Source organism: Leuciscus leuciscus, assembly GCF_965113295.1.
Source record: "Leuciscus leuciscus genome assembly, chromosome: 12".
Lineage (NCBI taxonomy): Eukaryota > Metazoa > Chordata > Actinopteri > Cypriniformes > Leuciscidae > Leuciscus > Leuciscus leuciscus.
The window spans coordinates 12,707,224-12,734,068 of record NC_138736.1 but is presented as its reverse complement, the minus strand read 5'-3'; the positions used below and the strand labels follow the sequence as shown (position 1 = coordinate 12,734,068).

At 38.5% G+C, this 26,845-nt stretch overlaps 1 protein-coding gene across 5 annotated transcripts in view; it reads right to left on the bottom strand.

Moving 5' to 3' along the window:
* The window catches only part of nrsn1l (neurensin 1-like), a 218,430-nt gene that overhangs the window by 69,002 nt on the left and 122,583 nt on the right, over positions 1–26,845 (bottom strand). For 2 of the 5 annotated variants that reach the window (XR_014210375.1, XR_014210377.1), the window contains exon 3: positions 21,209–21,310. The exons of 2 other annotated variants lie outside the window; for them this stretch is intronic. The gene's annotated coding sequence lies outside the window, so the exon portion shown is untranslated. The remainder of the gene's footprint in view (positions 1–21,208; positions 21,311–26,845) is intronic. One more of the 5 variants, XR_014210376.1, reaches the window with a different exon arrangement.

Below are 26,845 nucleotides of genomic sequence, written 5' to 3'. Positions count from 1 at the left end.
GGTTTAAAATAAAAGCTTTAAAAAGTCAGGATTTAGTCGGGATTTAAACCCATCATTAAAAATTCAAGTGCAAGACTAACAAAGCTTACACATTCATGCAGATCTAGTCAAGTCAAGTCATTTTTATAGCACATAATACAATCCAGATTGTTTCAAAGCAACTTCACAGTAATAAACAGGAAAACAGGAAAACATCAGAATCTATAGCCCCTTTCACACATGCAGTCTTTACTGGTAAATTACCAGTAAATTACTGTAAAGAGATCATGTATAAACAGGACATGACCTTTTAAAAAATACAGGTACATTAGTTTTTACACTGTTTTGCACTATACTTTAACTGCCAATTCCCCAGTATGGGAAGTTGTACCAATACCAGTAAATTACCAGTATTAAGCTGTGTGTGAACAAAGAACAGGATTAACTTGTTTAATTTATTACCCCCCTTGTTGAGGCTGCTACCTGGTTGCCTAATTCTAACCCCCCCTCACACCTAATCCTAAACCTACCTATACTGGGGACTCAGTCAGGGGGATGGGAGTAATAATCTGACAGGGTCAGAATTCGGCACAACACCAGAGCAGATGCGAGGTCAGAACGTGTTGACGTAAGAAGTCTGCTTTGGGCCAATTATATAGCTCAGTGGCCTGAGCTTTTTTTTAGGTACTAATGTGTGAATGGTATCTTACCGGTAAAAAGACAGAATGCTGTTGCTTTTGCTCGTTTGTGTATTTACTGGTAAAGTCGTTCTGGTAATTTTATGGTAATTTACCAGGATTGTGTGCGAAAGTGGCTTTTTCAAGTATTGTGTTGATCCAGTTCAGTTCAAAAAGTGTGTAAAGTACATCAATTATCAAATGAGTTCATTATAGTTTGATAGATAGATTGTTCATCTATCTATCTATCTATCTATCTATCTATCTATCTATCTATCTATCTATCTATCTATCTATCTATCTATCTATCTATCTATCTATCTATCTATCTATCTATCTATCTATCTATCTATCTATCTATCTATCTATCGTGTTATCTAACCAAGGCCACCAAGTGAGTCAGGACTGCCCCTGGTGCATGTCGTAGTCTTAGAGCTCAAAACAAGTCAGCATCTTCCCAGATACTTTACTATGGCAAAGTCTACTGCACGATATGCCCAGAATGAAAATATGCTCAGCGATTAGCTTCCAAACACATTTGGGTATTTACAATGCACTGGTGTTGTGCCGGGCCAAACCAAAGGCCCTGCTGTTGGAGTCACATGGGCCCATGAATGCAGAAGTCCACACAAAGACTGAGCGCATCACAGTCTGCTCTTTCTTTCTATTCCGTCACCAAGCCATTCTCTTCACTACACCACACACAACCGGGGCTTGTTCACGGACAGAGCTAAAGAACAAAATTTACACGAGAAACAAAACTCGAGTTGTGTGCTGGCTGTACACAAGCTGAGGGAGACTAACAGACTCTCTTTGAGAAGACAGGGAGCTCCCAGTGCACAGAGGTTCACAGAGGTTACGAGTCCTTGGGCATAGAGGGATCCTCTGCTAATGTTTTGAGGTGTGGTGGGGGTGGTCATATAGTAAGACGGTCACGCAGGCATGCTGAGAGAATGGTGTTATTTACAAGCACACACTGTCCTCTGTTGTCTCCTACACACTCTGGCAGTGGCCCCAGGACAAGGGCGACTGGTAAACATACTACAGAGTTCGTACAACAAAGGCTTGCCGCAGTGAGGAGTTATGTTGGCTGACCGGCCATAAACTTAATGAAGAGATTAGCATGGTGCCATGGACACAAATGCAGATCATGAGGTCTCTGCGGCGGGACAGTGGGCGATTGTCATTGCCTTTTTCATCGTATTCATCATCACGTTGTAAGTTCGTCACTGGAGTCCACAGCATGGCTGTTGTAAACACAAATGTTTTTGTCAGTTTCAACGACTCTTATTATAAGCAGCAATATTCTCCTTTTTTTAATCATAACCATGAGACTCTGAGTACAACCAACTACGGGTCAAAGACAAAGAAGTGTGTTGACTCGTATTAAGAAAGAAAAGAAGAAAAATCTTCAAAAAGTCAAATTTAAAACACATGTGCCAGTTTCTTTGAAATACTCTATTCATGTTTGTTTCATATTATTTTGAAAAAAAACATTTATACAATTTTTTAATGACTCAAAAAATGTCATGCAAAAACAAGTACAAACATTTGACATTGTATCATGCGAGGAAACATTTATTAAAATATGTTTATTAGATAAAAAGTCGCAGGGGTCATCTCTATGGTTTCATTTACTATTTTATGTTTTTTTTCTAATTGTTTCTTCATGTTGGTTGCACCACTTGATTTGGCAGACAAAATTTGTCAAATATATTTATAACATTTTAACAAAACTGCTTTGCAAATATGGTCAAAAGGTTTTCTTTTTAAGAATCTTTTAAAAAAAAATAATGATGCTTTTTTTCTTCATTATAATATCAGGACTAACCCTAACCATGGTATTTTTAACCGAAAAAAAAAAAAAACATCATCATCTTGATCCAATATTAAAATATGCATTCGAATCATTGTATGTATGGTTTTATTACATTTTTAAATAAATCAAAGACAAATAACTAAAATAAATAAATACAAATCAAGTAATAGAGCCATAAACATTATTTCATCGGACACAAACGTTTGCAAACAGATTTCAGCTATACCATCTTCTCCTGGAACACTTTAAAGATTCATACTGTTCACATCCTCCATGAATCAATCTCAGATAAATCATTTTTAAAAGGATTGGGGAGGACTGCAGTGACTTTCCGTGACCATAAAGCAGCCTGATGTCCTTTTTTAAAAGAAGAAGAAAAAAAAAAACCTTATTGCTTTACTGCCAAACACCACATAAAGACTTCAACATAGAGCTGATATAAAAACAAGCCAAGCACAAACTTACGGAGTAGAGGTCAAAGGCTGTCAGTGCAGGACATGAAATCACAACCTGACACAAATGGACACTGGGAATCTACAATGCCACACGTCCCCCCCACTTACTTACAGGCCAGAAGATGCTAACTGAGTTACCAGTGATGGCTAATCCATCCATCATGGCCACCAGAAGCCATGAATCAAGCACCAAGTGGTCATGGGAACAGGTCTCAGCGTCCCCACTTAGGGCACCATGTCTCAGGATCTGTAGTCTCTTTGCGGAGGATTGATATGATGGATACTGGGGGGAAAAATCAATACCATGAAAACAGAAAAGAGAGCATAGGGACTGCATCTTGGGGCATCCAACATCGTAAATAAGCAGGTCGCACTTTAGCTTTAGAGCATTACAATTCTGAGAGCCGAACGCCAACCCCTCTTCTATCGGAAGTCATTAAATCAGCTATTCTTCTGACATAAGTCAGGAAGTATCTGAGTGAGAGGACCAGTGGCCTGCCGGAATGACAAATGGGGCTGCCGTTTATAATAGAGACGAGCTATAGATGTTCAATAAAGAAAGAGCAGCACAATGAGAGGTCCTAATAGCGTTTCTTATCTGTGCTTTGATTGTAGAGCAGCACCTGCAAGTTATCTTTGGTGATTTATCATGGACGTGAAGTCATTTTGATATCAATCTGATAGATAAGTCCATGAAACTTTCATATTTCTAATCTGTGTTTGTGTCTGTGAGTGGTTGAAGTGTATTTTTAGTCTGGATGCATATTGCACTCCAAAATGACGAGATGTTAAGTGTTGACTGAAATCACCAGATCCAATCAGATTAGTTTGTGCAACCTATAGGTTCTGAAAGTAAAGACACAGGATTTTTTCGGTAACTAACTAACTAACTTGCAAAAACTTTTTAAGTAGGCCTAGCAATAAATCTTTGAAACACATTCAGAATTGAATGCACTTTATAGATGCATGTTAAACAGATAAGCAGAACTGTATACGCCACTTGTTTTTGAAGTTATATAATATTAATATCTATAATAATTTATTATATTACAAATTAATAATGTAAAAAATTATATTAGTAAAAGTAGCAACATTTTACTAACAAAAAGGTCTACTGTCCATTGTAAGTAAAGTAATGCATGAATTATCGCTCACAAGTCACTTTCAAGCCAAGCAGATTTCTATTAGTAAACAGAAAAATCATGTGACTAACTTGAGAATGATACAAAATCTGCATGCAAAAATCTTTCGCCATCACAAGCAATATTCATTCCGCATGGAAGTAAAATTTCACTGAATAAAGGTAAATGTGACTGCACCTTAATCAGTTGTACTTAACTCTTTCCCTGACTGCGTAAAAAAAAAAAAAAAAAAAAAAAAGTTTCTAGCCAGCACCAGCATTTAAAAAAAAAAAAATTCACAAAATTTTAATTTCCCCCAGAATATTTTTCTGTATGAATATCTGAATATGCAATATATCGAAGAAAGAACAGAGCCCCGGTGTTAAACAAAACAAATTTTCATCCACTTTTAAACAAAAACATTTAATTCTAGCTTCATGCCTTCTTTTTATCAACACTGTGGGTGAGTTTCATAAAAAAAGCAACATTTTAAACAAAAAGCTGAGAAAATAGACTACGTCGGATCGGATTCAGAGAGATGATCAAAACATAGATGGAGTAGATCGAGTCCATCAACACCCCCAAAGCTTGAACAGTCATGTAGCTCTTCCTGGGTTGACATTTCATTCAGTAACGTTAGGCAGTTTTGATTTATATGCTGTTTAATGTTTGATGATCACATTATTTTATATGTGCATAAGCAATGATTCTATCACTTTTTTTTCTGCTTCTTTTCGCCTGTGTTTTGATCCAAAGATTTTGTACTTTGTCAGAAGATGCGTAATAGCGCCCCCTACCGTATTAAAGTGAAAACCTGGATTGCCAGAAAATTACATCAATGGCGGGGATAAAGGAAAAATATTTTTCATAGACAGAATATTCCAATCAAAAATTCTATATAACTCTAGCTCTAAACGATATAATAATTTTTTTTTTTTTTTTTTTTTTTTTAAACTGTACTTTACATGCAAGTTAGATGTCTATTAGTAGGCCAGAAAACGTTAAAATGAGGACCGGTGTTTATGCCGCGAGTCAAAAGTCAGGCTTCGCTAGTATGTATGTATGAACCAATATTTTCCTGAGGCTGTTGTGTCTCTTAGACCGATTGACAGTTGCTGACAGGGCTGGGAGTTCAAGAAAGTGCTTAAAAAGAGTGAGATAGCTTTTCTGGCTCTTGTTTTGACAGATAGTACTTCTTGTGTTATCTCTTTTGCTAAACCCACAGGTGTTTTCAAATGCTGCTCATGTCCTCTCCTCTAAACACCAGCTGAGGCCACGGTCTCCATTCTCCCCATGTTGTAAGCATGATAGCTATGGTAAATGGCTCGGTATATCACTGGGTTATTATGACAATATTCATTCTTGGCTCATTCCTCTATGACTGTTTAAAACGTGGCGAATGGTGGTGCTTTAAAATTAAATATTCTCTTCAAAATTAAATATGCTCTCTTGATTCAAAGTGATCTGGAGGACAGTTTTTCCCGGTTAGGCATAATTTCGCAACGTACCATGTGCGACGTCAAAGAAAAGCATTAAAAACGTGACCCACACGGATGAACGCTATAATCACACCATAACTCAGTGGAAAGAAGGGACACAGATCATTTATCAGTGGCTTTGCTCCAGACCAAACAAATGCAACCTTCTTAATGTTTTCTAAAATCTATATAAATCAACATATAGAGCTTTACAGGCTTGACCTTTTAACCTTGTGGTTTATATACTCAATACATTTCTTCTCAGTATAAGTAATTTGAAACATTTGGCAGATGGCCCACTGACATCACCTTTTTTTGCAAATATTATCTGAGGCAATAACTTTGAAAAATGACACAAAAATAAACACCTTGCTGTGTTGCAGCATGAAGAGAGTTATCTATCTATAATAAACTGTGTTTTTTGGAACGAGTTTGAAATGTGTGTATTAAATTAACACACAGCTATGTTTTAGGACACTGAGGTAGTCACTGACCAACAGGTCTGCATAATATGAACCGGCTTTTCCCGAAACGTGTCCTCATCTCACGTCTGACATTCCTGCAGTAATTAGCTGAGGCAGACTGCTCTCTTCCAGAGCTTTCAGGAAGTGGTTTCGCTGGGGCTAAATATACATTAGAGTGTGTTGTTACAGCCCAAGCAATGTAAATGAAACAGGCATTTATCAGGTGGCAGGGGATTTATGGGCACAGATCGCACCTTCTTTAGTGGCTCGGCTCCCAGACACTGTGCCAGGAAGACACACAGAGAGAGAAATGTAAATGCTAGCCATTTCACAGAATTCCAAATCTAAATTTAATCGAGAACTGGTGTCTTTTTTTATTTTTATTAACGCACAAGGTTGCACATGTGTAAAGCCTTTGATAGATGAAAAAGGGAGCAGTGTGTAAAAGACTGTTGACATAAAGAGAGATCTATAGTTATCCTTGGGCAACATCCTTAATTAAATTGATTGAGTAATTGAGATGACTCTCTATTGAATTATGTGAGGAATCTTTGTGAAGATACATATCTTTTCTAAGAATCTGAGGAAAAACTCCTGTCTCCTGCACTAATACAGAACTCAGGCTGACCGGAATATACTAGGAAAGAAATGTTTGGGAACTCATGATTATGATTTAGCGTTCACTCAAACGAACACAGACACTCTCATCTCCACACACAATGTTCCTGGCGATGGAAACATCTTAATTCACATTTATTGGACTGAAGACAAACGTTCAGCATTGTTATGATCAAGATCTTGAATAACTCATCCTGAATTCAGTTGTTACATTACCTTTTTTTTTTTTTTTTTCTTTCACATACACTCTACAAAAGGTTTCAATTATAACCAAAAAAGGTTTTACATCCTGATGCAGTTGGAGAAACTCGTACGGTATTAGAATGCCAAATGTCCCTACTGGCAGAGAGATATCATTGAAATAGTTATCCTGAGAAAAAAAGAAGAAACTGTCTCTGTGGAAGCTTAATATTGTAAGCAGTGAAAAAGAGTCTGAAAATGAGCCCATCAGAGATCTCTCTGCCTTTTACCAACTTTTTAATGATTTTCTTCTGTAGACAACAAAATATATTTTTTAAAAGAAGTGTCTCAGTGTTTTTGTCCATAGAATGAAAGTCAATGTGCATCCCAATTTGTGTACTTATGCACTATTCTATGCCGTTTTGTAGTATAAATAGTGTGAGTAGTGTGTTCACACTGAAAACTCCAAATAGAAAAAATTGCATTTTAAATACCCGGATGATGCACTTAATTAACCAAAAAAAAAAGTGTGGAATGTGGACACTTCATGCAATCATCTGTCGCAGATTTTATTACATAGGGGAGGGGGGCAGGGTTATCAGACTCTGATGTTGAATGACAAAATAACCTTATAAAATCCATATACTACACGGTTGAGTACACTATGCATAAGTACATAGTGTATCATTTGGGACACAACTAATGTTGTTTGGTTCCCAAAGTTCTTCAAAATTTGTTTTGTGTTCCACAATAGAAAGAATGTCATACTGGTTTAGAACAACATGAAGGTGAGTAAATTATGATACGATATAAACGTTTTTAAGTCGACATGATATGAAAATTCAGCCTATCTATTTTTATGTTATTGATCTTATAGTGAATGATTCATCCATGCATATGCTTTAATTAATAAAAAAAAAAATTTTTTTATCAAAATGTTGTAACTTGATTTTCCAATTAGATAACTTCTCTCTGGTGATGGCCTGAACTTCTCCAATCATCTAATCTGCTTAAACTCTACCCATTCTTACAATATACTGCAAGCTTGCATTCGATCTTCCGCCATTTTTTAGTGTAACGCCCACATCTCAAAATCAAATCAATGAGCGAAAATAACCAAGTTCCCGCCCTACGTTTTTCTTTTTCGATAATCTGTTACACCTGGATGCACGTCACAATACGAAAACAAAATAAAAATCTGTCGCTACTTCAGTTTCATCGCGACTTTAAGAACTTTTTTAATTGCCCAAGTTTCTTGTAGTCCCCTAAAGAACCCTTTACAGTGAAAAGGGTGCTTGATAATAAGAGAGTTTTTGCTGAACTGAAAGTACTGCACACTGAAGAGCTTTATTGAGTTTTTTTTTTTTTTTACCATGTGCACTTGTTTTATGTTGCTGGACCTTCTTATGGAAGCATTCTTACAGATGTTGTTTTCCTCAGAATATTCCATTGCCACTGGCCAGAATCCAAACACACAGCGCACAATGATGGTATAGAGTGTGTAAACCATGACTCTAATGAGGGGATAGCAAGGCCTCAACCTAACTCCAAGAACAAGAGTCTGCACACTTCCCTCTTTCTCTTGTTTGTCAAAGTCAACCACACGTTCCTCACTCATCACTAAAACATTGGCCCTAAAGCCATGTAAAGCACAGTAATAAAAACATACAGAAGATCAAAATCTCGCTTCACTCTTAAAAAGGATTGGGTCACTTTCTCCTCATGAGCTTTCGTTAAAATCAGAGCTAAATATTTCACGCCACTCAGCCCGCAATAATTATTCCACTGTTGTTGGACTGCAAACAAAATGAAATATGGATCACAGGGATTTGGAGCACAGTACACAGGTCCCTCTTATCAGAACTGAATATCTGATAGTGCTGCAACCTGTGTCTCGGCTGACCTTTCTCAAGAGTTTTCAGCATTGTCCACTGACATTTGCATTATTTAATGGCATGTTTTATTCAACTAGAACAAGGCTTACAAATAACAGACTGGATTTAAAATGGACAGGAAGTAAAGCGCCAACTCCGCTGCCTGGATCTGACTTCTGAGTCTTTCTCTCTCCGTCTTTCTCTCTTTCTTTTTGCACCTTTGCTCTAGTTGACTGACTCCAGCTGTGGAACTCCTATAGAGGGATGTGCTCTCTGACAGCTAGAGGTAACAAGAGATTTATGTGTTTTGCTATAAACTTGCAGGTGCAAATCCTGTAGATCTCACACTTTTATAGATGGACTATAAAACTGATTCATAAAGAGAAATGTTGTGCTGCATTGTGCGCTTTTTGACTGTGCCGACATTGCAACACGCTATGAGTGAGTTTAAATAAACATACGCTGGCAAGGCAAGATGGATGTTCTACCAAATCAGGACACTGCATACCATGATATTATATTGCAAATCACAGGCGTAAGCAAATATATTTAAACCTGATGTTCCTGATGCATCACACCCATCCTCATAACTCAAACAAGACTAACATGATCTGAAGAAAATAAGCAGTATTTTAAGTAGTGGTTGCCAGGTAGTTGCTAAGGTTTTTGGGGTGGTTGCTAGGTAGTCCAAAAGAGCTAATTCTATATTAGGGGTGTGTCTGGATATGTCAGAAATCGCCCCCTATACCCTTAAATAGGGCATTATTTGAGGGGAGAGTCATTTGTAGTGGTGTCCGAAACCATAGTGGACGTTATCAAGTGCACTCATTCAATCCCAATAATAAGTGTACAGCTAGAGAATTCCCATAATGCACTGTGAGAGTCACGCGACGAATGAAATGGTGAATCATCAGTCCATTCATTTTACAAACCACTGGTCCAATGTGCGTACAGTATCATATAATACAGGTATAAGTTCCTTTTTAATTGATTATTAAATTGTTCAATTAAGATTTATACATAGTTTCCATGATAGAGTTCAAGATAAATCTTTTTATTACTAATGGAGCTGCCAGTTTGCCAAGTTTCAAATGCTTATTAAACAGCAAGCACTAACTATGAAAAAGCGGCAGTTCTTCCGGCACACTCAGTCTCACTTGTTTTCATTCACTCCCTCAAGTTAACTATATCAGTGGACTAATGTAGGGAAGTGTGAATGAGGGTATAGGCCAGGGGTGATTTCGGACACAGCCACCGTATCTGCGTTCAGACCTAATTGGATGTGGGTGGAGCTTGAATATCAAAAGTGGTACAAAATTAAAGGCACAGTTCACTGAAAACTTGTTATCTTTAGACATACAATGAAAGCCAGTGTGCTTCAATGTTGTTTTTCCTCCAATATTCTTAAAATGTCTTCTTTCATGTTCCACAGAAGAAAAATTTCCATAGAAGCCATACAGGTTTGGAACAACATGAGTGTGAGTAAATTATGACAGAATTTTCATTTTTGGGTGAACTATCCCTTTAAATGAAATGCCACCTCTGTTTCATTTATATTTTCAGTTTAACTAATATGCTTTGTGTAATTAATAAAAACAATATTATTATTACAATCTTTATATAAAGTAAAAGGTGAAAAAGGTAAGTTTGAGTGCCCTGAGAAATAATGGCATGTCTTCTCAAACAGGTTTTTGAGGAATCATTCATGTCTGTAACATAAACAGTATGGGCTCAATTATGCATAAATGTTTAATAATTATGATCAGGGGTTTGTTTAAATCACTACCACTAAGATTACATGGTAATTTATTACTTACACATTCATTCAGACATAGTGACACACAACCATATTTTAGCAGCAAGTCTAACATCTAATAAATCAGAAGTGGATAGTAATTATTTTCCAGAGCTAACAGAATCTGCAAGGTTAGTGAAGGACACGTCAAGAGCACGACTGCGCTTCTTCAAGCCATTCATGGGTTCGCTGCATTTCTGCATTCAGGCAACGGGACAGACGCAGCATCAGCTGGTGGGCTCTCAGGACTCGTAATGGAATAATGCCATGCTAACCAAATGGGGCTAATCCAGCATACAGGGCCTAAATCCTATCATTGATGTGTCAGATGTCATCAGAGCGTTAGCGAATGAAGACCCCCTGCATGGGGAGAGTAAACAGTTTACAGAGAATCTCTCACAGATGCACGCAAGGTCACACTCTTGGAAAAGTCAGTGAGAGGATATTGCTGACAAAATAAGAAGCACCACTGCCGCAAAACAAGCCATATACCCTTATATTAAACTCATGCTGTTACTTAACAGAATTGTAGGGCATGCAACTATAAATAGAAGTTGAAGTCCTAGCTGTTTGCATTTGCAATGTAATTGAGTAAATGAAACGACTGCAGTTTTGTACATGGATTGTTTCTGTGCACTAGCTGTAAGAGATTCAATTATAAACTTAGCGCATCTTCCCTAATGAAAATTATGTTAATTTACTGACCAACATGTTGTTCCAAACCTGTATGACTTTCTTCTTTCCATGAAACACTAAAGGAGAAATTTTAAATCATGTGGTGCTCTAAATGTATAACAATTTCAAATATTATATTATATTATATTATATTATATTATATTATATTATATTATATTATATTATATTATATTATATTATATTATATTATATTATATTATATATTCTGTCGGAATACTCTATTTTAATTGGCTGGAATGAGTGTAATAAAATAGTTCAAATAAAACACTCTCCAACAGAGATCGGAGATCATACTGCTCACACAGAAACATTCAAAAGCACGGAAAGTTATCAACGACTATTAAGAAAAAAAGAAAATATCTTTTCTACTAAATTGCTACATTATATTTCTCAGCAACGAGGGGGTAACATCACTGGTTTTGAAGTAATTAAACTCACAGCTTCATTTTTAAGAGGGAGACGCTGCAAAGATACAGGTAATTCACATGCATCTCATCTCTCTCTCTCAATAATAATCATTTAAAAAAAAAAAATCTATAATTCATGAATTCAATAAATGTAATCTTATGCACTACTTTTTCTCTGTGTCGGATTTAAAGCGGACAGAATACTAGATCTACTGAGCCGTAACTGATGAAAATAACCATCATTTTTACCTTTCCGGTCAAATATTGCACTGCAAACATCAATTTTACAGCTTTAAGTTGTAAATGCTAGCAAACGAGCACTGTCAAAGTGGGAAAATCCATAGCTAGCTGTGCATTCAATTATTTGTGGATTATCCCTTACATATAATGTAATAGAACATAATATAATATAATTTATTACACTGCTCTCTGTATTGCTTGATTCTGTTTGTGTCATTTCAAGGTCAGTAATTCCCCGACTGTCATAGCAAAGTTGTATAATGACCACTCTTCAGGGTATTTGAGGCCGGTGATTCTTTCACAGCCGGTGCCATCTTGCACCTCAAATATTGACTGTATTTACTATAAAATTAAACCAGAGGAATTCAGTATAAACAGTATAGGCCTATGGTAATAATGTTAAAATTGTTAATTTGTCTTTTTCCTAGAAAGATTTTTGTACACTATATTGGATTGTAAGATAAGAAACACGTAAGATTTTAAAACAGGCTCTTCTCAAATCAATATGTCATGTCGCATTCATTATTTATGTGGTGAAAGCTGTGTAATAAGTCATATGACTGTACATTATCCCTCAAATGTTCATCATGTTTGATCATATATAGGCTCGAAGGCAAGCTCCTTGCTTGGAACGTGTCTAATACTTTTACGTGTCGGGGTCCTGATCACCCTGTCTGTCAGGATTTATTTTGAGATAACTAGTTGATAACTAGTTGGAATGTATTTTATTCCTTGCATGTAATAAACATTAAAATATTTTTTTATTATTATATTATATATAAATGATTTTAATTCTATGGTGAACTAACCCTTTATTGTACTAAATAGAAAAAGTTTAACCTTCAATTGTACTATGCAAACACAGCACTTTGTGGACACTTACTCGAAGGACGCAGTTCGACAGAGAGAGAGAGAGAGCGAGAGAGAGAGAGAGAGAGAAAGAGAGATAACAAATATGAAAAATGTGAAGAAGCAATGCACTGAAATGTCAGCATCTAATGGAGTCCAGGTTGTTAAAGTAAGCTCTCAGAGCCCCTACCGTGCACACAGCGGAGCGGCGGCGTATGTGACCTCCGCCCTGTGTACTCATTGTAATGTGCTGAGGATGGTGAAGAGGACGCCCAGCGCAACAAAGCTCATTTACAGCTGTATACAGCGGCGTACATATAGAGAACGCGAACCTACAGCAACACCAGACCGATCAATAACACAGTCAATACCTTATTTTTCATCCAATTTAAACAAAACGTACAGACGCCCCGAGTGCTACGCCAACAGGTTTATGAATTCTAGACGTGCTGGAAATGCATTTTGGCTCGGGCTATGACATCCCTCAGAACAAGCAATGAAAATGGGGCCATGATCACTTTAATCATTACTTGCAGTCTGGGAGAGTCAGTCAGACGAGAACTTGGGGGTGGAGGGGGACGTTTTGAAGATTCCGTCTCCCAAAGTCAGGTCACCATTTCCAAGCAAGTTCCCACACAAAACCATTAGCATTAGAGGCTAACAGCGGGGAATTCAGAGGCATCACCATTAACACCCAGAAAGCCATTACTTAATTAATTAATGGTCTCAGATTTAATTAAGTAATGAGGTCCTGTTTTATCGTCAGATGTGTGATAGCAGACTGCGAGGAGATCCCTCGCATACATCTAAAATCAGAAACGAGGGTAGTTAAATCTGACAACCAGTGAAATGTCACTCCATCAAAGATAATGAGTAATATCTCACCCCAGAATCTATTTCCTGATGAATTAAACATTTGAGATTACACCACAAACAGCTGGATATTGGCTGATTCATGACAGCCATAAAGACATATCCAATCTCATTTTAATCTCCATTATTCATAAAGCGTGAAACATCCCACACGGTATCTGTTCAATAATTACCAGCACTATCATGATGATGTTTAGGAACAACTGCCATATACCGGATCTAAATTTCCCATGATTCTGATGAGCCATGTGGGGTTTCGTTTCCATCAGAATGGAGCAATGGATATAAAATGAGTTGCATTTCATCTTGACAACAGCGATATATTCTGAACTCTGCTAAGAATTGTTATATAGCTTATGCTGTATACTTACAAGTCTGCAATTACCAGACTCACACAAAATCTGCGCACAGGTCAATGACATGTATTAAATTAAATTGCATGATTTAAAAAAATAAAAAATAAAAAATAAAAGTTTTTTTTTTATTATTATAACATTTTCCTTTGAACACGTGAATGTATACATATTTATCAAAGTATTTTTCATTTAGCATAAGTATTTTTTTTACAAATATTCTAAATTATTAATTCATAAATATCATTTTAAGTTTTTGAGTCACACCACTTGACATTGTAAAACTTCACCTTGTCATATATATTATATTATAATTATACTGTATCATGTTATGTTATATTATATTATATTATATTATATTATATTATAATAGAACTGCAATGCTTATCACTCACAAAGTTCTAAACATCCTCCACCTGTATGTTTATTTATTAAATATGTTGGCTAATTTGATCGAACAAATCAACATATCAATCAATCCTTACTGCAGTTTTCTGCCCAAATCAGCATGTGAAATGTGAAAAAAAAGATGGATATTCCGTCTCGGCCTAGCTATAATGCATGATATTAATACTAAGTATGTTTCAACTGATTCAAAGGCGTCTTCAAACTGCCAACAGGGTGGAGTAGTTTTGATAAGCGAGATCTTGATGAGAATTTCAATAACATCCCGCTGTAATGCATCATATTTAGCCACATCCAAACTTTTTCACCCTTGGAGGCAAAGTGAGTTTAATGTAATTAGGGACACGGATTCCTTACACACTAGACAGCATGCCGTGTGATAAATGACTATTCATTGGGGACAACAAGCAACAGCAGGTCACATGCCTCTCTCTCTCTCTCCCTCTGCCTTTCCAAACAAAAAGAACCCTCAGGGACATTTCTGATACTCACAAACTATTCTGCACAATGCCTGTGTGTTTGTGGTTATCTCGCATGGAGCGCAGGCAGTGCAACTTAGACCACCTAGGTTGTATGGCCAGTGAATTGGATCTCTCTCATAGAATCCTGGCAGGCAGCCATTTGCACGAGTGTTAAACTTGGAAAGATATAAGGTCATCCAAAGAGAGAGACATACCAGGATACCTAGACTGAAAGTGAGCTGTCTAATAAGAACATAAGTGTGCAGTCTGCTTTAACGCTCTGCACTGCTGTTCAATCCGTCCTCTCCTCTGATAAATCTGGATGAAGGGGTTTCAAACTTCACGTTGCAGGGTTGACCACTTTTTTTTTGTCTTAGCACTTCTCACACTTGTCAGCCGGTCAAGCGTGCTGGGTCACAGGTGCCTTGAGGAAAACAATATCTCCTTTCAGTGCAGCAATAAGATTTGAGTGGAGTTACATCAAATTGCACAGATGGAATGCAGGTTCTTTCTCTGGGTTGGGAATGAATTGCAATACTGTCATTAAAGGAAGGAACGTACCTTCCCACTTGTCATCTGCCTCTATCTTTTTCAGAAGTTGCTTCCCTGTGACCTTTCCCGACCTTCAACTGAATGACAATATGCTGAACAGATGGAATCTCCTCAAGTCAGGGGTCACCTTTCTTCTTTCGCTCTTCCTGTCTCTTGTTAATATCTGTCATTCTAAACCTGTAGCTGTGACTTGCAATCAATACTGTAATTGAAGAGGTTGTTGGAAATGAGCTAGTTGATTTGCAATACTCCCCGTTCCCACAGGTTGGCTTTACTGACCTTTCCTGAATGACAACAAAAGATTGTTTTTTAAGTCTCTGGAGGGCTTTTCGCAGTGCGCTTAAATCAGGGTAATAATCTTTTTATATCCAAGATCAAAAACACTTTTAACCCTGGGTTAAGCAATGTTTACACTTGTAATTTTGAAGTCGGGGATATAAAATCCTGATTCAGAGCAGCATATTTTTAGCCTGGCTCCGCCCTCCAACGTACTTCCGCTCAATTTTCATTTTCCTTCAGTACTCCGTCTGAGATTGCGGTATATTCTTGGGTTTTCTCCGGCCAATTTTTTAGCGGTCCAATCAGCGAACAGAGTGAGTGGCGTTAAGGTTGTGCGCCAGTTTGAGTTGTAGGGTTACGTCACGACCTAACACAGCGATTGGTTATGGCAGATCCAGAGTGGCTCTGGGCAGATTCAATACTTTTAAACTTCAACAGAGTACCCGCCTTCAAGGAACTTAATGCTTGTCAATGGAGAGTGGCCACAAAGTGGTACAAATGAAATGTACAAGAGTCTGGTAGGACCAGGCTACCATATTTTTGCAGTGCTTACACAATTTTGAGGTGCCAAAGATATACAGTGTGAACCTATGCAGTGTTAGAATGTTACAGCGAGAGCATCACACCACCATTCACAAACTAAATAGTGCTTTACTCATTAATTATTCATGAGAGTTGTACAGATGTGCAAACTTTCATGTGATGTTGAATGTTGAAGGTGACGGCAAAAAAAAAAACAGACAGAAAACATTAAACAGCAAGAGTATATTTACATACAGTAGTGTCATTTTCACAGACAAACAGTTAATCATTAAAACAGGTCACTGAATTGTTAAATCTGTAAATAACAATGTTAACCCTGGGTTTAGAAATGTACAGGTGAGATTTTAAAGCTTGAACACTGATGATTTAATTACAAACTGAGGGTAAAGTACGAACAGTGTAAAACACATACATTTACCTAGTGTTTAGTGTGGCCCTGGGCTAATTTAGTGTGAAAAGCCCATTACAAAAGAGATAGCATTAATTAAACTGCAAGAGTCTGAGCAAGAGAATGTGTGAAATAATAAATGAATGCATGATGTTCTCAGGCATTGCGACTTCAGTTGAACTGAAATCCGACCTTTGTTAGGGGACAGTCAAATCGTGTTCATGTATAAATGCTTGTTCCCGTCAGCTGTCCTTATCTTAACCACTAGGCAAAAACATTCAGACCCAATGAAATGGGATTCCTTATCAAAGCTTATACAAAAGGACAACTGTTCCTGAGTAGTTAGAGCTAAAGCTCTGGACAGAACTGTCTCTGCCCTGTAGGTCTCAATCTCAATATAGACCTTAATCCAACCAGACTGTTTTCAAAGAATAATAATAGAACCTCAATGGTAACCAAAGGGAAGATGACAGATTTTGAAGGTCAAAAATCATAAACATTACAAATGGGGCACAGAAATTATGAATATATTCTATTTGTTTTTCTTAAGGCTATGGAATTCTACAGATGTCAACAAAAAGACAGCCAGAGAGACAAGAGAATAAACATGTCTGAATTTAGTCAATGCACATTTATCAAAAGGCCTTGCTTAATTATTAGACAGGCGTGCACATTTTAAGCCAATTGCTCCTGTGTTTGTGTGTCTATGTGTGTGTGTGTTTTGTGTGTGTGAAACAGACAGAACAAACACATATGTGTACAGACCTTGAGAATACACTTCCAGACTACCGAAATGTCTGAGTCTAAATCTTTTAAAACTCAGAATAAATTGGCATTGCTCTTGGGGATCCAAACAAACCCTGGGCTGAAAACAAACACACTAGGATACGGGATGTGCACTGTGCAGGCCATCAATTCTGAATACTGATTGTTGAGAATGTACTTACCGCAGGTCTTAGGCAATGGATCCCCTGATGACTGGCTTGGCAAGGCCTTTTAACCCACAGAGGGACTATTCTAGAAGAATAAACTTTTTGCAGAAAAGACCAGCATTTCCATTCACTAGCATAAGTTCTGCTCTGCATGCTGGTATCCAGCATGAGATGCTTAAATGCTGGTGCCCATCATATGTTGCAATTGGGATGCTGGTGTGCTTGCTAACCAGCATACGTATATTATGATTTGGATGATGGTTTAATGGTTCTCAGAATGGGAGGACGTTCTGGTTCATCAGGGGATCTTGTGTGTTAACTAACCAGCGTAAGTTGCACTTTTGATGCTGATTAACTGGTTGACCATCATAGGATGTTGATGTGCTGGTTGACCAGTATCAAATGTTGGTTTACTGACTGATGATTTGATAAAGTATGCAGATTTGCAGGTTTACCATCATGCTGGTGTATTGGGTGATCATCACAGGATATTTGTGTACTGGTTGACCAATATGTTGGTGTACTGTTTGACCATCAAAGGATGCTGGTGTACTGGTTGAACATCAAAGGATGTTGGTGTACTGGTTGGCCATCAACAGGATGCTGGTGTACTGTTTGGCCATCACAGGATGTTGGTGTACTGTTTGACCATCACAAGATGCTGATGTACTGGTCGACCATCACAGGATGTTGACATACCGTTTGCCCATCACAGGATGCTGGCGTACTGGTTGAGCATCAAAGGATGTTGGTGTACTGGTTGACCATCAAAGGATGCTGGTGTACTGGTTGAACATCAAAGGATGTTGGTGTACTGGTTGGCCATCAACAGGATGCTGGTGTACTGTTTGGCCATCACAGGATGTTGACATACCGTTTGCCCATCACAGGATGCTGGCGTACTGGTTGAGCATCAAAGGATGTTGGTGTACTGGTTGACCATCAAAGGATGCTGGTGTACTGGTTGAACATCAAAGGATGTTGGTGTACTGGTTGGCCATCAACAGGATGCTGGTGTACTGTTTGGCCATCACAGGATGTTGACATACCGTTTGCCCATCACAGGATGCTGGCGTACTGGTTGAGCATCAAAGGATGTTGGTGTACTGGTTGAGCATCAAAGGATGTTGGTGTACTGGTTGAACATCAAAGGATGTTGGTGTACTGGTTGAACATCAACAGGATGCTGGTGTACTGGTTGAACATCAAAGGATGTTGGTTTACTGGTTGGCCATCAAAGGATGCTGGTGTACTGGTTGAACATCAAAGGATGTTGGTGTACTGGTTGAACATCAAAGGATGCTGGTGTACTGGTTGAACATCAAAGGATGTTGGTGTACTGGTTGAACATCAACAGGATGCTGGTGTACTGGTTGAACATCAAAGGATGTTGGTGTACTGGTTGGCCATCAACAGGATGCTGGTATACTGTTTGACCATCACAGGATGCTGATGTACTGGTCGACCATCACAGGATGTTGACATATCGTTTGCCCATCACAGGATGCTGGCATACTGGTCGACCATCACAGGATGTTAACATACCGTTTGCCCATCACAGGATGCTGATGTACTGGTCGACCATCACAGGATGTTGACATACCGTTTGCCCATCACAGGATGCTGGTGTACTGGTTGACCATCACAGGATGCTGGTTTACATTTTTGCCATCATAGAATGCGGATGTGCGGGTTCACCATAATGGGTTGGTGGGTTGACCACAGGATGCTGATGTTGAACATCAAAAAACTGTACAGTGCTTAGCATAAGTGAACACACCCATGTCAAAGTTGACTAAAAAGAGGAATAAAAAATCATCTTGGGAATTGATCTTAATGCCTTAATTAAAAAATGAGGAAAATTCCAACCTTTAAGGACACCAATTTTCTTTGTGAATGAATAATGTATTGTAAATAAATAAATGTTCTTCCTTAAAATACAGGGTGCATAAGTCAGGACACCCCTATGTTAAATTCCCATAGAGGCAGGCAGATTTTTATTTTTAAAGGCCCGTTGATAAAGTTCTCTTGGCCTTTGGAATTAAAATAGCCCCACATCATCACATACCCTTCACCATACCTAGAGATTGGCATGGTTTTATTTCAGTTAGCCTAATAGCTGGTTTGATTTGCATTGAGAGATGATCTTATGGAAAGTACCCCATGCCAATCTCTAGGTATGGTGAAGGGTATGCGATGATGTGGGGCTATTTTAATTCCAAAGGCCAAGAGAACTTTATCAACTGGCCTTTAAAAATAAAAATCTGCCTGCCTCTATGGGAATTTAACATAGGGGTGTTCTGTCTTATGCACCCTGTATTTAAAGGAAGAACAATTATTTATTTACGATACATTATTCATTCACAAAGAAAATTGGTTTATTAATTAAGGCGTTAAGATCAATTTCCAAAAGATGCTTTTTTTTATTCCTCTTTTTAGTCAACTTTAGCATGGGAGTGTTCACCTATGCTAAGCACTGTATATACAATTATAAAACTAAAAATGACATGCTGTATGAAACATTTTATGGGAAAAATGCAAGAAATCCCCATGTAAATACTAATAGCTAAAGGTTCCTCACACGTAACAGTTTGAGACATTTCAAAGATCATGTCAGACCCTGATACAGTGGGTGATATATTGGAATTGATAAAGATTGATACAGTGGGAGATGTTCAGTCCTATTCTGAGTCTATATCACTTTGAAAGAGCTGTGGCTGAAAAACACAAATCTGCGGGTGAGTGATGAGAGTGTGATGCAATTTGCTGTCAAGCCGAGGGAACAGCTGAAGCTCCTGGGAGACTCAATCCCATCGATTTATGACATCAAAACAAATGACATCACGGTTCTATCTCTGCCTGCGCAGTGGAGCGAGGGTCATTAGACAGCGTTCACACGCACCCGACAAACACACACTCACACGTTCTGTTCAGGTGGGATGACAAAAATGGATCTTCAATTCACAGGCCATTCACAAGTTAGATTGGCATATTGAACTACAATGTAGAGCTGGTGAACTGGAGGAGACAAAAGAGGGAAAAGCGAGGGGGATGGAAGAAATGTGTTTGTTAAGGGCCTCTGTCTCTGGGAAGGGTTTAGATTTTTTGAACAGATTGGATAGCTGGTTCTGGAATTTGAGAGTCACTTTCATGTTAATTGTGCCACTATTAGAAAGCATACCAGAGGCCCTCAGAGGTATTTCAATTACAGTACACACGCACGCTCTTACAGTAAGTGAACACACACATTCGCAGAGTATGTTTCCCTGCACCTGTGCCAGTTATGATTTGGGGTATGTGTACTCCACTTAAAGTTTCCATCTCATCATGGAAAAGGGAAGTGGAGGAGAAAATAAAGATAGTCAAAGTGGAAAGAGAGAGAGAGAGAGAGAGAGAGAGAGAGAGAGAGAGAGAGAGAGAGAGAGAGAGAGAGAGAGAGAGAGAGAGAGAGAGAGAGAGAGAGAGAGAGAGAGAGAGAGAGAGAGAGAGAGAGAGAGAGAGAGAGAATGCTAAATCCAGAGGGACGCTTTTTATGATTATTTTTGGGAAAAAAGGATTACAGTACACTTTCATTTGGAAATATGGTTCACTGCTCTGTCATGATGACCAGAAAATGTGGGATTATCCCTAAACTGCCATGCGCTTACTGTATGTCTGCTCGTGTGTCTTTGCTCAAATGAGAACTTGTTCCTGGCGGGTACATCTGAGTAACAAGAAAGAGTGAAGAAAAAAAGTGGAAGACGGAGGTACAGCAGAGTTCAGGTCATTACCCAGACTCCCTTGATATTTTGGGTGCAGCTCCAGGCAGGCTGGTATCCTGATGCGACTCCTCGTTCGCTCCTCTCTCTTTCTCTCTCTCTCTCCCTCTGAATCTGAAAAAGACAGAGTAGATCTACATAAGCCAGTGAATATTTGATAATCCTCTTTTGACAGCCCGAACCAGGTGAGGAGAAGCTGGAATCGGCTAATGAGCACCACCGGAGAACCCGCACACACATTCGCATTACAGTACATACCCAACATCCCATACCCAAATGCAAAACACAACAGCTGGCCGCTTCCTCGGTTACATTCGAACACTGTGTTAACATTGAGTTTCATGGCTGGTTGATGGCTGACAGTGGGATGTCAGTGGGCGAATGTCATTGCAGCTGTCACTGAGACTGTAACGGTGAGGGGTGTTAGAGGAGAACTCCCTAATTCACAGCAATCAGTTGGTGTGAGCTTCCCATGCCAGTGCTAAAGCCCAGTTAGGCCCATAAGAAGAGCGGAGATGGCCTGCTGACAACCAAGAGGGGAGGAGGGATTTAGAGAGGATGCTGGGATAGGCTGCTCATCTTTAGCCTTACCCAGCTGACAAGATCAAGAGATCAGCCATACCAAGGCTGGCTTTCTCTTCTCCTTATACATCCCTTGTTATCTACCTCTTATCGTTCTGTGTATCTGCCCATCCTTCTCTTGCCCTCTTCAGAGTGCCCTCTTTCATACCGACCCTTCTTGCTGGCCCTGCCCGTCTAATACACCGCTATTATTCTCTTTCTCACTCACTCTTGGTTCTAACAGGCCACAGAAATAACCTCCATTCACATAATCCAAGGTGTTAGATTTGTAATTTTCTACAACTGAATGAGCCTTTGTGTGTGATCGTGCATGTAGGTGTGTATGAGAGTCCATAGAGATGGTTTCTATATATCATGTAAGGAAAGTAGGGGTGTATAACCTCCTTGCTCACAAACATAAGAGCTATAAAAAACCTATTCTTTAAATCAAGTGCATATGAAAATCAAAAAATCTGAATTTTAAATTGTTTTTTTTATCATTTGTTCTCTGAATGCGTATAGACCCTTTTACTGTTTGTACACAATGATGACGTATGCGCGCGGATATTGGCAACGGAAGTATGGCGATAATCAGCAGCGTGTCAAGCTACGCGAGCGGATTAAACAACAGACGCGAGCATTTTTTATTATGTCCTCGCTCCAATCAACACGTTTAATCGCCTGCAGCCACTCTTCTGAAACGGCCGTGATCCTGTCGGAATAATATAAAACTTAAGCCCCTTGGTGGAATATCGATTAGTGCAACCGTAAACGCAACAACCAGACATTTTGATGCTGGGAAACCGTTTTGATAAACTTTCGGAGTTGCTAACACGTTAGAGCCAGTGGAGAAAAACACCACTTCCGTTGCCAAAATGCGCGCGCAACTATTTGATCACGTGGGCTGTAAAAGGGTCTATTGGCCGTATAAGAGCCTGATCCACAGGTGTAGTTACTCATATATGTGTCCAATTATGCTATTTTAGAAAATACATTACACAAATGTGTGATGGAATAAACTGATCAAATAATAAATGTAACAATAATCAATGTAAAGCAAATGATTGTATCTCTAAAATCTGATTAGATGAGTCACATTCAGTTTAATTTAATTTTTAATCTGCCAAGTTGTTACTATATGGTTAAAAAAAAAAAAAAATTATATTTAATTTTATTATAATGATTTTGCTTTTTGTCTCAAGTGGCTATACTGTATGGTCTTGTGCATGATAGCATGAAAGTAAAATGCTAACCTCCATGTTTAGACAGATGCACATATCAGTGCAACAAGCACATATATGCTTATGCACAGACTCACATATGTTTACACTGAAAAAAAATACTGGAGCTCATCAAAATCTGTCACTGCACAAACATGAAATGACTTAAACAAGCAAATGTGGCCCACCTGTCCCTTCAGCAGCTTTTAAAACTTTCCCTGTCTTCGCTACATGCTGACATCGGAATCACTGCACGTTCACCTAGCGACTTAATGCAAATGCATCACTACGCTGTTTTCCCAGTCATAATGACAAATTAAAACCAACTGCCAGAGAACATTATCAGGAAGGAGCGTTTTATCAGGTCTTTTATCACCGGGTCTCTCTCAGACAGCCTGTATAGTCCCACAGTTACATTATAAAAGTATATTGGTAATTAACTTTCGTGAGAGAATGTGATCCATAAAAGCTCTTTGGTGTGGGAGTTCTAAATTCCTAAACACATATCAATTAAGTTTACACTTGTGACATGCTGCCTCATTAAAGAGCAATGAAATATTTCTGCACACAAACAAAGCCACCGATGGCATTATTAATTCTTTATCTGACATAAACTCTCTCTGACATTAACAGCTGCGTGCCATTTCAACCCACTTTACGGAGACTGTCACTCACCTGATGGAGGCGATGCTGCAATGCTGTGGAGGTGTCATTAATGCTTTATATGGTGGGATAAAAGTGTTTAATATCTGAATGTGTGACTGTTTTGAGTGAGCAGCAGTGCTAATCCTGGCCCACTTTGCGTCCTAGATGAAACCAAACCACAACACAACACAACACAACACAACACAACACAACACAACACAACACAACACAACACAACACAACACAACACAACACCCCAAAACAAACCAATCCAAACCACCAAAAAAACAAAACAAAACACAAAACAAAAAACAAACCACAAAACCAAACACCAAACCACAAAACAAAACCAAACACCACAACACAACACCCCAAAACAAACCAATCCAACCCCCCCCCAAAACAAACAAAACAAACCACAAAACAAACACCACCAAACCACAAAACCAAACACAACACAACACAACACCCCAAAACAAACCAAAAAAAAAAAAAAAAAACCCACAAAACAAAAACCACAAAACCAAACAACAAAACAAAAACAAACACCACAACACCCCAAAACAAAACAATCCAAACCACAAAAAAAAAAAAAAACACGAAACAAACAAAACAAAAACAAAACAAACCACAAAACCAAACCACAAAACCAAACAACACAACACAACACATAACAAAAAGCGAAGCAAAGGAAAGAAAAAAAAACAACAACAAAAAAAAACAACAACAACCTAAAGCATCAATTAAACACAGATAAAGAAAAAACATACTGTTTATTATGCGACTCGGTTGGACTGACCGAAGTTTTTTTTTTTTTTTTTTTTGTCTGTCATTGTTACGCAGAGATTGTACCATGACCTCTAATGCTAAATATTCAGACAGAGCCACTTTTTGTATGCAGTGAGTCTAGCCAGTCTGCAGACGGAAGACAGCGGATGGCATATAATACCCATATATTCAACTAACACCAATCCTGTTACTCAATAGCAGTCATCTCCATCTCTCAGGGCCAAAAGGAGACATCTCCTAACATGCATTTCATTAGCGCAAAACATATCACATCTGCAAAATGAAATCACTGTGAGAAAAAGAGGGCGTGAGGGGCCGAGACCAGAAAACTCAATTTCAGCCCAAAAGGGATCACTGTCCAATAAAATTGCCGACTTTATTACATTTCTCAAATATAAACAGCAATCTACATCGGGTGGCCGAGCACAATTCCCAAAGCCTATTAAGGGAAGGTGCCGATTTTGAAGCGCTCAATAATGGCCAAGGACAGGTCTCAGTGTTGTGACTGATGTCTCGCCCGTGGACAAACACCAGAAACAGCGCTGACGGAGGTGAAGATGGTTTTCAGGTACATGTAATCATTTCACGCCATCTCCAGGCGCATGCACAGGAATACTTTTTTGGGTTTTTACTGTCTTTTACAGGAAGTGCGGATAACAATGTGACGAAGCTGCAGTGTAATAAGCAGCTGCGACTGTCATGCAGCGTGCATGTTGCATTTATTTATGTGCTGAACACACTTAATTTGGCTGCAAATGAAAGGGCAGCGGGCTCGGGCACACGTGTGTAGACAGTGATGCATGTACATGCCTAACTCAGTACAAAAGAAGCAATCTCCACCTAGGCCCCTATATTTATTTCAGCAATTCCTTTTAAATGCATATTTTATGCTGGCTCGGCACGTTGAAGGTCACTCAAAAATGTTGTTTATGAGGCAAATGGGGAACATACCAAATGTACACTGGAGGGATCATACACAGCATTTATCACTCGCAACAATAGGAAACTCCTGCGTTGTACTTGGACCGTCTAGATCGAGCAGCGCTGGAGCTTCTTTCATCTGACTGATTTAGTTCATAAGACATTATTGCACATGCAGCGCTTTGTGCCGGACAAAGCACCTGCGATTCCACATGGAAATAACACGTGAGAGAGTTCGCTCCAGAGAAGGAAAAGCCATGATGTCCTTTTGTTCTTTATAAAAGAATAATAATTTGTCTAAAAAGTTATTAATCTGCTCACAAACTGGTGGTAACTGAAAAAAAAAAAATAGGGGAAACCAGGGTTAGTTGTCACATGTATTTAACATATAATATAATTTATAATTGCATAATAATTACACTTCTTTTGTATGTTTACAGTACTTTTACACTTTTGTGTCTTTATAATCAATTTAATGAAATTATATATACATGATTAAATTTGGCTGATAAGTCACTAAGACAACTGACCCCATACAGTTTAAAAAACACACAAAAGTCATATGTTTTTTTGTTTGTTTGTTTTTTCATAGACAATACTGTAGCCTCGGCCTCCCCTGCTGCTTGGACGGACGAATTAGAAGGCCTTTCTGCATAATAGTACATTTGTGACTTTTCCAGAGTAAAGCCCTTGCGATGCAGCAATCATAAATCTAGTTGATGAAAATATCTGTCCTTAAACCTTAATTGACATATTGCCATTCTGAATCAGCTGCTGGTAAACTCACCTCAAAGGTCATATGTCAAGTGAAGGATGTCAAGTGAAGCCCAAGCCCTTCGTCTCACTAAAGGCAATGTATCATAGCATTTACACCATTATAATGAGCTACTTGACTAACTTTTGTGACACTTGAGTGAGGGATGGTTTCACTGCTGACATTTAGTTACATGAAAGGATTCCCTGAGCTAACTCTGAAATACTTCCATCACTCAAGGTCTGTTTCACGCTGCATCCATATTAACAGGTTATCATACTCTCAAACTGCCTGACAAAGCAGACTGCAGCAGCATTGCAGGAACATAGTAAATGTTTCAGAAAACTTTTTCTATATAAATCTGCAGTTAAGTTATGTACAATGAAAGCAATTGTTGCTGTTACTCTGCTGCTTTGTGCGCTGTTTGAGCGTGTGGTGTAGGTCTAACTTTCAAAGAAGCTTGAAAAGAAAGAAAAAAAACATAAAAGGAATGAGAAGAAAAAAAGATGAAAGTGCAAAAATCTAAACAAAATGGTTGCGAGCGTTTGGTCTTATCTCCACACCTTCTCCTCCTTTTATGTTACGTTCCATTGGCTTTCTCTCATATTGAGCCTCCTCAGGCTTTGGCGCTTGAGTTACGCTAGATCTTGTGTTGTGTCTGTGTAGATTAATGAGTTTCGTGATTAAGTGGGCTCTTCTCACTTCAGCTGGCCCCTGATTTGGGAGGGCTTTCCCTGCGTGAGAGAGAGGGAACGAGAG